At 38.4% G+C, this 11,402-nt stretch overlaps 1 pseudogene; it reads right to left on the minus strand.

Moving 5' to 3' along the window:
- Positions 1-5,521: 5,521 nt before the first annotated feature.
- LOC110223304 (V-type proton ATPase subunit B, brain isoform pseudogene) lies at positions 5,522-7,110 on the minus strand (annotated as a pseudogene).
- Between the last annotated feature and the right edge of the window lie 4,292 nt (positions 7,111-11,402).

Consider the following 11,402-nt stretch of genomic DNA (forward strand, 5'->3'; position numbering starts at 1 on the left):
TCTCTTCTGGAAAATGGACAGAAGGGCTAACTAGGTAGGGCTTTCTACCATACATTTGATAATAGGAAACTCAGCTGGCCTCTGAAACCTTCTCTAAGCTAGCCATGCTTTAAGTTTGAGGAATCCACCAAGTGACAGTCATCTCAAACGACTTCAGTAGGTCTTCTATGAGGAAAACATGGACCAAAGTAGACCAGAATGAGAAGGCCTTGGAGAAATTGCATTCTGATTTAGTGAGGTCAGGGGGATGTCTATCTTACAACGATGAAATTATGGATTCACCAAATCACAAAATATGCCAAGGAAAAGAAAGGCTACTGATTCCTACAAGCAAGCCTTTATAGTCCCATGACGTATGCCAAATTCTATCATATATACATAATATAGTTAATTTGCTTGTACAGAAATACAGGACTAGCCTTTCTTAGGAGTATATATAATAAGCATTTTTTTTTTATCATTTTAGGGTCAATGAAAAATAGTACCTATTGACCCAAATTTCTTTCTTACTGGCTTCTTATAGTTAAATCCCACAATTCTTCATAGCTTATTAAAGTATACCTGGGAGGGAGAAAACTTTAAGCCTAATTAGTCATCCCTACTTGTGTAGGATTAATTTATTCCTTTTCTGAGAGCAGCTTTGATCAAGGTAAACAGGAACGTTAGGACATCAAATACCCCAGCAAAGGAAGAGGTAGAGGTATAGAATCTGAGTTCCTTGAGGATGAAGACTGTTTTTCCTTTTCATTGTAAATCCAACACTTGACAGAGTACCTACCACATATGCTTAATAAAATGCTTAATAAAAGCTTGTTAATTGACTGACTATAGAGAGGTAAAAAAAGGCAATATGGGGAGTTCGGAAGACAAGCTCCTTCTATCACAATTTCATTAATGGTGCCCTTTGAAATGCATTATAGTTTGTTTTTAGGTGAATTATCTCCGATAATGATATGTGATAAATTATGTGTACCTTATTCTTCCATGGGAGTGTGGAGTCGATTAGGGGGCTGGGGATACTCATGGTAATAACTTATAAATTAGATAATATATGCAAAATACTTCCAAACCTTTTAAATGCCATAAAATTAATAATAATAATGTTTCTCTGCTTGATCTGTGTGCGTTTCTTTCTATCTTGGCTACTAGAGTTGGCAGAGAAATGCTGCAAAAGTCAATAGAAGAGTAATTTGTATTGCCTTTTGGTCAGAGGTCATGGGGTTGAATCCCAGTTTTTTATTTATGATGTGATAATGAACTTTGGTTGATATTTTATATAATGGAAACACTCTCCATTTGGATCCAATTTCTTTAGAGACCAGGAATTTCTGGATTTTAGAACTAGAAAAGAATGAACTCATTTGTTAGATGAACCTTTCATTTCAATCCTAGGATCATAGAGTTGGAACTGCCCAAGGTGACCCAAGTGCTAAGTGGAAGAATTGGAATTTGAACCCAGGGCTTTTGACTCCAAGTTCAGGGCTCTTTCTACTAAATTATACTTTTGGGCAACTAGACAACTTACTTTACAATGTGAATTACCTAGGGCAAAATAAAAAATGAATTTTTGATATGCAGTAAACCTCATAATTTTTTTTACATCTTTAAAAAAGTTGTAATGTGTAATAGATTTCTTTTGCCGAAATAATTTGCTTTACATGTTTTGGCATTTAGTTCCCAAGATTTTGACATATATTATTTAACTCTTTATCATGAAGCCATGCTGTTATCATATTGCTTATTAAGGGTATCTTTGAACAGTACATTGTTCCAAGTCTAGCCTTAACTTATAGTTCATATGTTGGTTAGGTTTTGGTTAGGCAATAAGGTAAAGTGACTTATTCAGGGTCACACAGCTAGTAAGTGTTATGTGTCTGGGGCTGGATTTGAACTCAGGTCTTCCTGAATCCAGGGCTGGTGCTCTATCCACTGCACCACCTAGCTGCCCCATAGTTCATATGTTTTTCATGTGGTTTAAATGGGCAGTGAGGTGGTAAAATGCATAGAACACCCCGTGTGGTGTCAGGAAGACTCATCTTCCTGAGTTCAAATCCAATCTCAGATACTTACTAGCTATGTGACCCTGAGCAAGTCACTTAATCCTGTTTGCCTCAGATTCCTCATCTGTAAAGTGAATTGAAGAAGGAAATGGCAAACAGCTTTAGTATCTTTGCCAAGAAAACACAAAATAGGTTCATGAAGAGTTTCAACACAACTGATGAACAACTGAACAAAAGTCAGGTTAATTCTCAGGCCACTGAAGAATGTTTATCTTCAACTCTTGGATATATTTCTTAACCTTCCATGACCTGTGGCATAGGTCAAGGCTGTGTTATAGTCTTCCAACTCTTCCAGATCATGTTCTCTAACTGTAGGCTTTTCCCAAGAATTCTGTCCTGGGCCTTCCCCTCCCCTGCCCTCCCCTCCCCTCCCCCCCTCTCCTCTCCTCTCCTCTTCTCCTTCACAGATCCCATGCATTTAATTACCTTTTTATGCTGATGATTCTCAAATTCACTTTTTGTGCCCAAACTCTCTATTGATCTCCAATCTCACATTTCTAACATCTTTTAGTCATCTCAAACTGGATATCAAATAGACATCTTAAATTCAAATGTCCATAACAAAACTCATTATCTTTTCCCCATCTTCCCAGGCACTTAGGCTCAAAACCTAAGAGTTTTCCTGGACTCCTCACTATTTCCCCCTACCCACCCCCCATAACCAATTGTTGCCAAGGCCTATTGATTTACCTTTGATACATTCCCTTCTCCCCTCTGACACTGCCAGCACTCAGTGCAGGCCCTCATCATCTCATACCTGGATTATTACAATAGTCTACTGGTAAATATAACTGCCTCATCTCTCTCCCAACTCCAATCCATCCTCTAGCCACTAAAAAGTGATTTTCTTAAGTGCAAGTCCAGTCCTGTCACACATCCTTCCCCATGCCCCACTCCCATTCAGTAAAATCCCTTGGCTCCCTATTGCTTTGAGGATCAAATACAAAATGCTGTATTTGGCATTCAAAGCCTTTTATAACCTAACCCCCTCCTGCCTTTCCAGTCTTCTTACACTTTACTGCCTGACTTAGATGCTTTGATTTAGTAACACTGGCCTCCTGGCTAGTCCATGAATAAAGGCACTCTATCTCTCAGTTCCAGGCATTTTCTCTAGCTGTCCTCCATTCCTGGAAAGTTGTTCATCCTGTGCTCCAACTACTGGCACATTTAGCTTCTCTTAAGTTAATTAAAATCCCACCTTGTATAGGAAGCCTTCCCCAACCTATCTTAATTCCAGTGCCTTCCATCTGTTAATTATTTCCTATTTATCCTGAATATAGTTTGCTTTTTTTATATTTGTTTGAATGTTGTCTCCACCATTTGAATGTAAGCTCCTTGAGGGCAGGGACTATCTTTTTCCTCTTTTTTGTATCCTTGGTATTCAGTACAGTGCCTGTTGCACAGTAGGTACTTAGTAAATGATTATTAACTAATTAATTCCATTTCCATTTTGGAATTTCTGTAATTCTAGAACAATTCTAGCTTCTCTGTTTACCAATGTATTTTTCAGAGTTCAAAATTCCTCAAATGATGAGACTGCCAAGCCTGTTGAGGTTAAAAAAATTCTCTCCAAAATGTTTTGTTTTGAGTTGACATCTTACAAATGAATGAAGATGCCTAGATCTTATAGGCTGACTTGGACTTCTTTTAAAAATGATTTTGGTATAGCCTTGAATGAGAAACTAAGTTAATAAATAAAAATTATCTTTTTCCCCTTTAGTCCTCTAATCTTTGTATTGTCTTGTCCTCAACAAGTATTTTTTCTTCGTATTAATAACTAGTACCAATTTGGGGGGGGTGGTCTTGCTGTTCAAGAAACTTACTGAACACAGCAGAGGAGTCAATAACAATCCCTTCCCCAGTCCTCTGAAGGGAGCATTGAACATTACTTATGTTATTTTGAAGTGAGTTTTATGAGGTTTTTTGTTTGTTTTTCAACTTCACTTTCCCCTTTTTTTTTGCTTTGATGAAACTAATTCTATTTCGTTGTGGGCCTGAATGTTCTTTGAAATGCTTGACTTTCCCACACAAAGAGGTACTACACTATCTCTAATGGACATTGAAGTGTGCTCTTGAAGAACAATTTTTAACTATTTAGAGTGACATCCATTTTTCTATTCCATTTACCATTTATTTTTCATATTGTAATATTCAGATGACATTTCCTACATTGACATTTTCAGTCTAACAATCCCTGTCATCCAGAGAAACATAAAAGATTTTACAAAACTTTGGGAATGGAATGTACTAGAAAAGAAATTGCAGTTGCACTGAAATTACAAAGAACACAAAAAGACCAAACAACAGAAAACCTGCATGGAAGACAGCTGCAGAGATAACACCAGGTAGGAGCAAATTAGAATCTTAATGAATCTCAGTATTAATATTTATGTCACAACATTAACTCTAGCGAAGCCAAAGTGATTAGAAAGCAGGACCAAGTGGAGAATTTCAAAAGAATGCTCTATACTAGAGTCCAAAATATCCCTTTACAAGAGCTAGCATGTTGTTCTCTTTTCTCTCTCTGTCATGCGTTCCGTTTTTGGTAAACATTTTAGAGATTTAAACACTTAGAGCATGTCAGAATGCTGATACCCTTGATTTATCAAGGGAATGGGGGATGGTATTTTTGCCTGCTTCTACACTCTTTCCAATGAGCTAATTGATTTTTGCAGCACTAACAAGAACTGGACATCAGAAGTCCTCAGCGTTAGAGGCTCAAAGGATCACCATGACAAAATGAGAAACTCACTGTGCTATTAGATAAATAGCAGTTGTGCAAAGGTTACAAGTTGTTATGCCTAAGAAAGGATAGCAGCAAAACCCAAGAATTCCTCTTCCTCCAGAGTCTGAATCAAGGTCAATGGTCTCCTGCGCTCTGGCTCAAATATTGTAGATCATGTCCTCATCATAAGACATAGTCAAAATTGGAGAGAAAAGACTTCCCTCACCAGTCTGTTCCTGGTACATAAATGAATAAGTATCTTCTGTTTTGAGAAGCAGCATGGGAACAGTTGTATGAAGGATGATTTAGGAGATGCTCTCCAGTAAAGAGTATTAAAAATAAATGACTCTTGGCTCTTCCTAAAAATTTGCACAGACTTAGGTTTTCTCCTTATTTGGAAGCCAAGAAATCACAGCTTCATCTAGCCACACTCCTGAAGAGATTTAAAGAAATAAGGTCCAGGAGACCCAAATAATTTGGGTATAATTAGGCTATTAATTACACCATTACGTACAAACAGAAGCATCAGTAAAAGACAGCTTCAATTCAGTCCATGTAGTCACTTTAACAAAACATTGAAGATCCAGGAGTTTTGAATGGGGGATATTTTAAAGTCTATGATCAGTTTAAAACATCAGGACAGTGGTCTTTGTTTTAGTTACAGGGTAACACATAAACTCCAACACAAATCGGGAGGGGAAGGGAAGAATATTTCACAGAGATGAAGTCAAAGCTATTACTTTGCTGAGTCTGCAGGGTAAAATTTGCTCAGGGTTCTTTGAGAGATTCTCTTCAATATTTTCTTTGGGTAAGATCCAAAGGAGCCTCCAGCTAGTGTCTAAAGCTTCACAGACTGTTTTCATAAAGACCCTGAGCAATAAATTTCCTTTAAAACTTCTACAAAAAAATTCCAGATAAATGAGATCATCTGAGGTGAGAGCTTCTCCAACAACTGTTTTCATGGTGTGTTCATTTATACCAATAACATAAAATGTATAGAGCTGGTTAGATACATTGCATGGTCTTTTCTTGTCTCCAATAATAGACTTCATTAACTGAGACAAGGAGGGCAACACATTATTGAATGGGTAAATCTGCCTGTTAGGCCATTGCTTATCCAAATAGATTTGTCCTTTGGTAATATATCCAGTCAGGTTAGAGATGGGATGAATGATACATCATTGGGCATGGTAAGGATAGAGGATCTGAGTAATTGGGCCATTCTTGCCTTCCACACAATTAGCTTGCATACACACACACACACACACACACACACACACACACATATATATATGTATATATATATATATGGTGGCTAAATCTATATACATGCAGCCTGGAAAGCCACCTTGGCCGGGGACTTCTCAGGCTGCTAAAACTTCTTGAAGAGCTTCAGCATAAGAATTCATACCCGTTAGAATGACCAATACATGCTTTTCACACTGATAGGCCAGGAATTCTGGTGTTGTTAGAGCCAGACAAGGAGTGACAATACACACAATGGTTGGGTTATTGGCCAAGTTAAAAAAGAGACAGATGTTATCCATTGAGCCATTTTCTTCAAGGTTTGATCTGAAGAATCAAGCAGTTTCTATGTCTATACACATAGTAGCAAATACAATTGCACAATTCTCCTCACTATAGTCCATAACATCTTTGGATTTCTTCACCACACTGGGCTGATGACAGATCTGAGTTGTGGGTAAGCCAGCAACAGAAAAGATGAGAGTTTTCTGCCCTGTAGCATTGCTGTTGATGCCATTTATTACTGAAATGCCAGTTTCAATCATTTTCTTGGGGTAGATTCAACAATGAAGGTTGATTGACTGTCCCATAATGTCAAGAAAGTCTTTGACTAGGACAACTGGCCCTCTGTCAATGAGTTTCTCAGAACCATTGAAAACTCCACCAAACATATCCTTAGACATTGGAGTTTGAAGAATATCTCTGTAAACTCACAGGCATCTGCCAAACTTCTTGGCATCTATACTGAAGTTCCTTCAAAAGACTCAACTACTGCTTTGCTACCAGTAACACCTGACCACTATCTCTGTGCCATTAGGTAATGTCAAGTGAATGATCTCAGCATATCTGGGAAATTTAACATGATCTAAGATTTCCAAAGGATACTTGACTAGATATTGTTTTGTATATGAGGCAGGGTTGAGGGAGGTAGATTTGGCTGATGGCCAGTGTCTGCTCCCCAGACTCTATCACAGACCCTATGTCAGACTTGGGTGACTTGGACAGATTGGGAATGACTCTATTCATAATTCCCCAGTCTCTTGGAGCACCCTCTAATCTCCTCCATCTCCATGGCCCCATGAGTCCCACTCTGCAGGTGTAGATATAGCCAGGAGGTCCACCTCTCAGTTTTGTCTGCCCAGCCCACTTCCTACTTCCTGCTTTCCTCAGTAATATCCATTTTTAAAAACACACACAAAAAGAGAGCAATGTCTAGTACTCAATTGTCAGAGAACCAATTTAAGTAAGAAAACCAGCTGGTCAAAATCTAAGTTAGGCTTATGTCAAAAAAAGCACACACATATGACTTTTGCTGTCACATAATGAAACCATATCAGAATGATTGCTTGTCCCAAGGAATTTGCAAGCTATTGTAGAAAATGTTATTCTCATTAGTTTAGGACATTCAGGAAACTAAATACTTTTTTGAAAACCAAAAATTCATCAATTTAAAAGAAACTTAAGGGGTCATAGCATCCATTTCCCTGTCTTAATTCCTCATGAAGCCTGCAGGTTTCTAGTATCATCATTGTGTTCAGGTGCAAAGTATACGCCATGCCTTAAAGTATAGCAAATTGTTCAGTATTTTTTTTTTAATTTTGAAATAGAACCTGGATTTTCCTGACTCCCAGTTCAGGAGGCTGTTCATGAGAACTAAATCTTGGATTAGACATTTTAATTGCGAGTTGATCAAAGTGCTGAGGAATCTTGTGGTCTCTGGCTGATCTTCATTTATTGATATTAAATGGGTAACAGGTGGTCCTCTAATGAACCATTCATTACGCCCAAGTAGCTCAATGTGCTACTGGAGAACATTCAGAAAGAGACGTAAGGACAATGCTTATTTCCTCCACATCTATCCCTTGTCACTCCTTTAGACATAATGAACTATTCATCAGCTGTTCACAAAGAAGCATAGATAGCATCCCTGGGCAGTCCCAGCATGGTATTTGAGCTGCAAAACTTCCTGAGTTTGTCTGAATGTTTGCTCTGCTCATGAACAAAAACACAAACTTGGCCTTCATATTGAATAGATTGGTAGGCAATTTGTGTAATCACATGTAGGCAGGAAATACCAACTGCTGTTTTTCATTCTTTCATTTCATTTATTCTAATTAATTCTTCAATATGCATTTTAAAATTTATTTGTTGTCTGCTTCTTGGCTAAGTAAGCAGATTTCAACCCTCTGCAACTTAATTGACTGGATAAGGAAGCCAAGAAGTAGACAAATGCATTCATTTGGATAATATATATTGAAGAAAGTTAATTCACGTCAATTTTTCAAAAACGTGATTTCAGAGGCAGCCTGATAGAGCACATAGGGCACTGAATTTGGGATTCAGGAAGACCTAGGTTCAAATCCTCCTTAAACACTTAGCTGCTAGTCTCTGGGCAAATCATTTAATCTCCCTTTACTCTAGTACCCTCATCTATATCTATTAGAAAACATTTATTAAGCACTTATTACATTCCAGGCACTATGAAATGAGGGTATTGTACTTGATGGTCTTTCCAGCTCTAAATCTATAATCCTGTTTTCATTAGTGTTGGTACTCCTTCCACTGGTGCAGATTACCACCCCTCTACAACTCAATAGACTTTCTTTAGGAGATTCTATAGATAAGAAATTCATCACCAGCTTGGGAAGTGTTGTTTCTCATCATACGGTCATTGAGCCCATATACTGAATTTTTCAAGCCTAAAATGGTCTACTAGAGTTTGTACTCAGCCAGCATAGCTTTTGAGAGCTTAGGGTCTGATAAACCATTGTAATAGAATTTTAGTACAATACTAAGACAATAACCCTGATCAGAACAATAATTTATCTAATATTATCTAAAATTGAACTTAATATTTTTGTGGCATTGTGTTCAAATAGACATGATTTAAAATATCCTTCTTGCTCTCCCTAGGATTCCTTGGTCTGGATGATCTTGTATTCAGCTGCACCAGAAGAACTATCTAACTTCAGAAATGTATATAGGAGAAAAACAAACAACGACCAAAAACCCATATGCTTCAATGTACTAGGTAGTAGTACCCCACAGAATGGCAAAAGGTCCTTCCCCTTCCTTAATTCTATTGCCAGGGCTTTCTCTTGAAGACTTGTGAGTCCAAATCTGCTACTTTCTATGTAGTAACAGAACATCCACAGTCAGGGATAAAAATAACAAAAATTAGGGTCATGGAGAGTTTATGTCAAATGTGGATTCCACCAAAGGACAAGTCACCAAAGAAGTTCGTGTTACTAGGTTAAGTAGTATCAAATGGTGCCGGGTATGATGGGACAATGAGGCATATAAAATTATTATGGACTTTAAAATATTTTGGTGGAAGAACACTGAGAATGATATCAGAAGTACGAGGTTTTAAGCCATATTCTTATTCATACCTCCCAGCCCCTAGTATAGTGCTTTACACATATGGTCACTCAAATTCAACCCAACAAGCATTTATTAAGGGCTACTAAGGGGAAGACACTGTGCTAGTGACTAGATATGCAATACAAAATGAATACTCTCTAAAGGAGTTTACTTTCTGCTGGGGGTATAAGATGTAAACATATGATCTTGTCCTTGATGATTTGAAGAGAGAGAGCTAACAATTAATAAGCACTTATTAAATACCTACTGTGTGCTGTGTAGTGGGTCAAGTCAGTCAACAAACATTCTTTAATCACTTATTATGTGCCACATACCGGGGGATACAAAGAAAAGCAAAAATTCATCCCTGCCTTCAAAGGGATCTTATTTTAATGGAGACAACATTCCAACAATTATATATACACACAAGATCTATACAGGGCAAATTAGAGGTAATCTCAGAGAGGCAATATTAGCATTAAGGGCAGGATTCAGAAAGGCTTCTGGTGGTTGGTGAGATTTTAGCTGAGTCTCAAAGGAGGCCAGTAGGTGGAAGTGAGAAGAAGAGGAAAAACATTCTAAAAATGGGGGACAGCCGATGAGAATGCACGGAGACAAGAGTAATAGAATGGAAGTAATAGGGAGCCACAGCAGTTTATTGAGGGGGAGATGACATGGTGAGACCTGAGCTTTAGTAAGATCATGTTGGCAGCTGAGTGGAGGGTAGACTATAGTAGGAAAACACTTGTGGCAGGGAGACCCACCAGCAGGCTATTACAATAGTCCAGGTCTAAGACAATGAGAGCCTGACACCAGTTATCAGAGGAGAAAATGGAGCATAAGCAAAGGATGTTATAAAGGTAAAATATACAGGCCTTGGCAACAGATTGGGTGAGGGGCAAGAAAGGATGAAGAGTCAAGGATGACACACACCTAAGGATAGTAGTGCCCTTGATAGTGATATGAAGTTAGGAAGAAGGAAAGGTTGGGAGGGGAAAGATAATAAGTTGAATTTTGGATGTGGCAAGTTTAAGATGTCTAAAACATATACATTTTGAGATGTCTAATAGGCAGTAGATGTGAGAATGGGGGTCAGGAGAGAGATTAGGGCTGGATAAATAGATCTAAGAAGCATTTGCATAGAGAGGATAATTGAATCCATGGCAGATTAGATCATCAAGCTAAAGAGTATATAGGAAGAAGAGAAGAGGGCTCAAGACAGATCCTTGTGGGACAGCCATAATTAGATGATATAAATTGGATGAAGATCCAACAAAAGAGACAGGGAAAGAGAGGCTAGGTGTGGATTTAAAGCAAAAAATGAGCCAGTTCTCCTAAGTAAGGCGCTTATTTTCTCCTACATGTGTTTAGTGACCACACATAGTAGGAACTTAATAAATTCTTATCAACTGACCAAATGGGGATGGGGGATAGGAGATAATTAAGAAGGAGGAACTGAGACTAGAACCAAGTTAGGATTCTAGAATGCAGAGGTGAGTAGGGAGTACTTTCCTGAGTGTCCTAAAGTGATGAGAATAACACGTATTCTGTAATGGCTTGCAAACTGCTTGGGTCAAGCAATCATTTTGATAGAGTTTCATTACGTGATAGCAACAGTCACATGTATGTGTTTCTTTTGACATTAGCCTAACTCAGACTTTGACTAGCTCATTTTCCCAACTTTAATTGGTTTTCTGACAATTAAGTATTGACATTGCTTTCTTTTTGTGTATGTTTTTCTAAAAAGGATATTACTGAGGAAGGGAGGAAGTTGGAAGCAGGCTGGACAAAACCTAGAGTGGGGACCTCCTGGCCGTATCTGCTACAACTGTGCAGTGAGGCTTGTGGGGCCCATGGAGATGGAGGAGATAGAATGGTGCTTCAAGAGATTGGGGAATTGTGTATGGGGCCATGCCCAGCACATCCAAGTCGCCCAAGTCTGACATAGGGTCTGTGACAGGGTCTGGGGCACAGGCAGGTACAAAGGCATGGAGGTAGGAGATGATACG

Source organism: Phascolarctos cinereus, unplaced genomic scaffold, assembly GCF_003287225.1.
Source record: "Phascolarctos cinereus isolate Bilbo 61053 unplaced genomic scaffold, phaCin_HiC Scaffold_7;HRSCAF=346, whole genome shotgun sequence".
NCBI lineage: Eukaryota > Metazoa > Chordata > Mammalia > Diprotodontia > Phascolarctidae > Phascolarctos > Phascolarctos cinereus.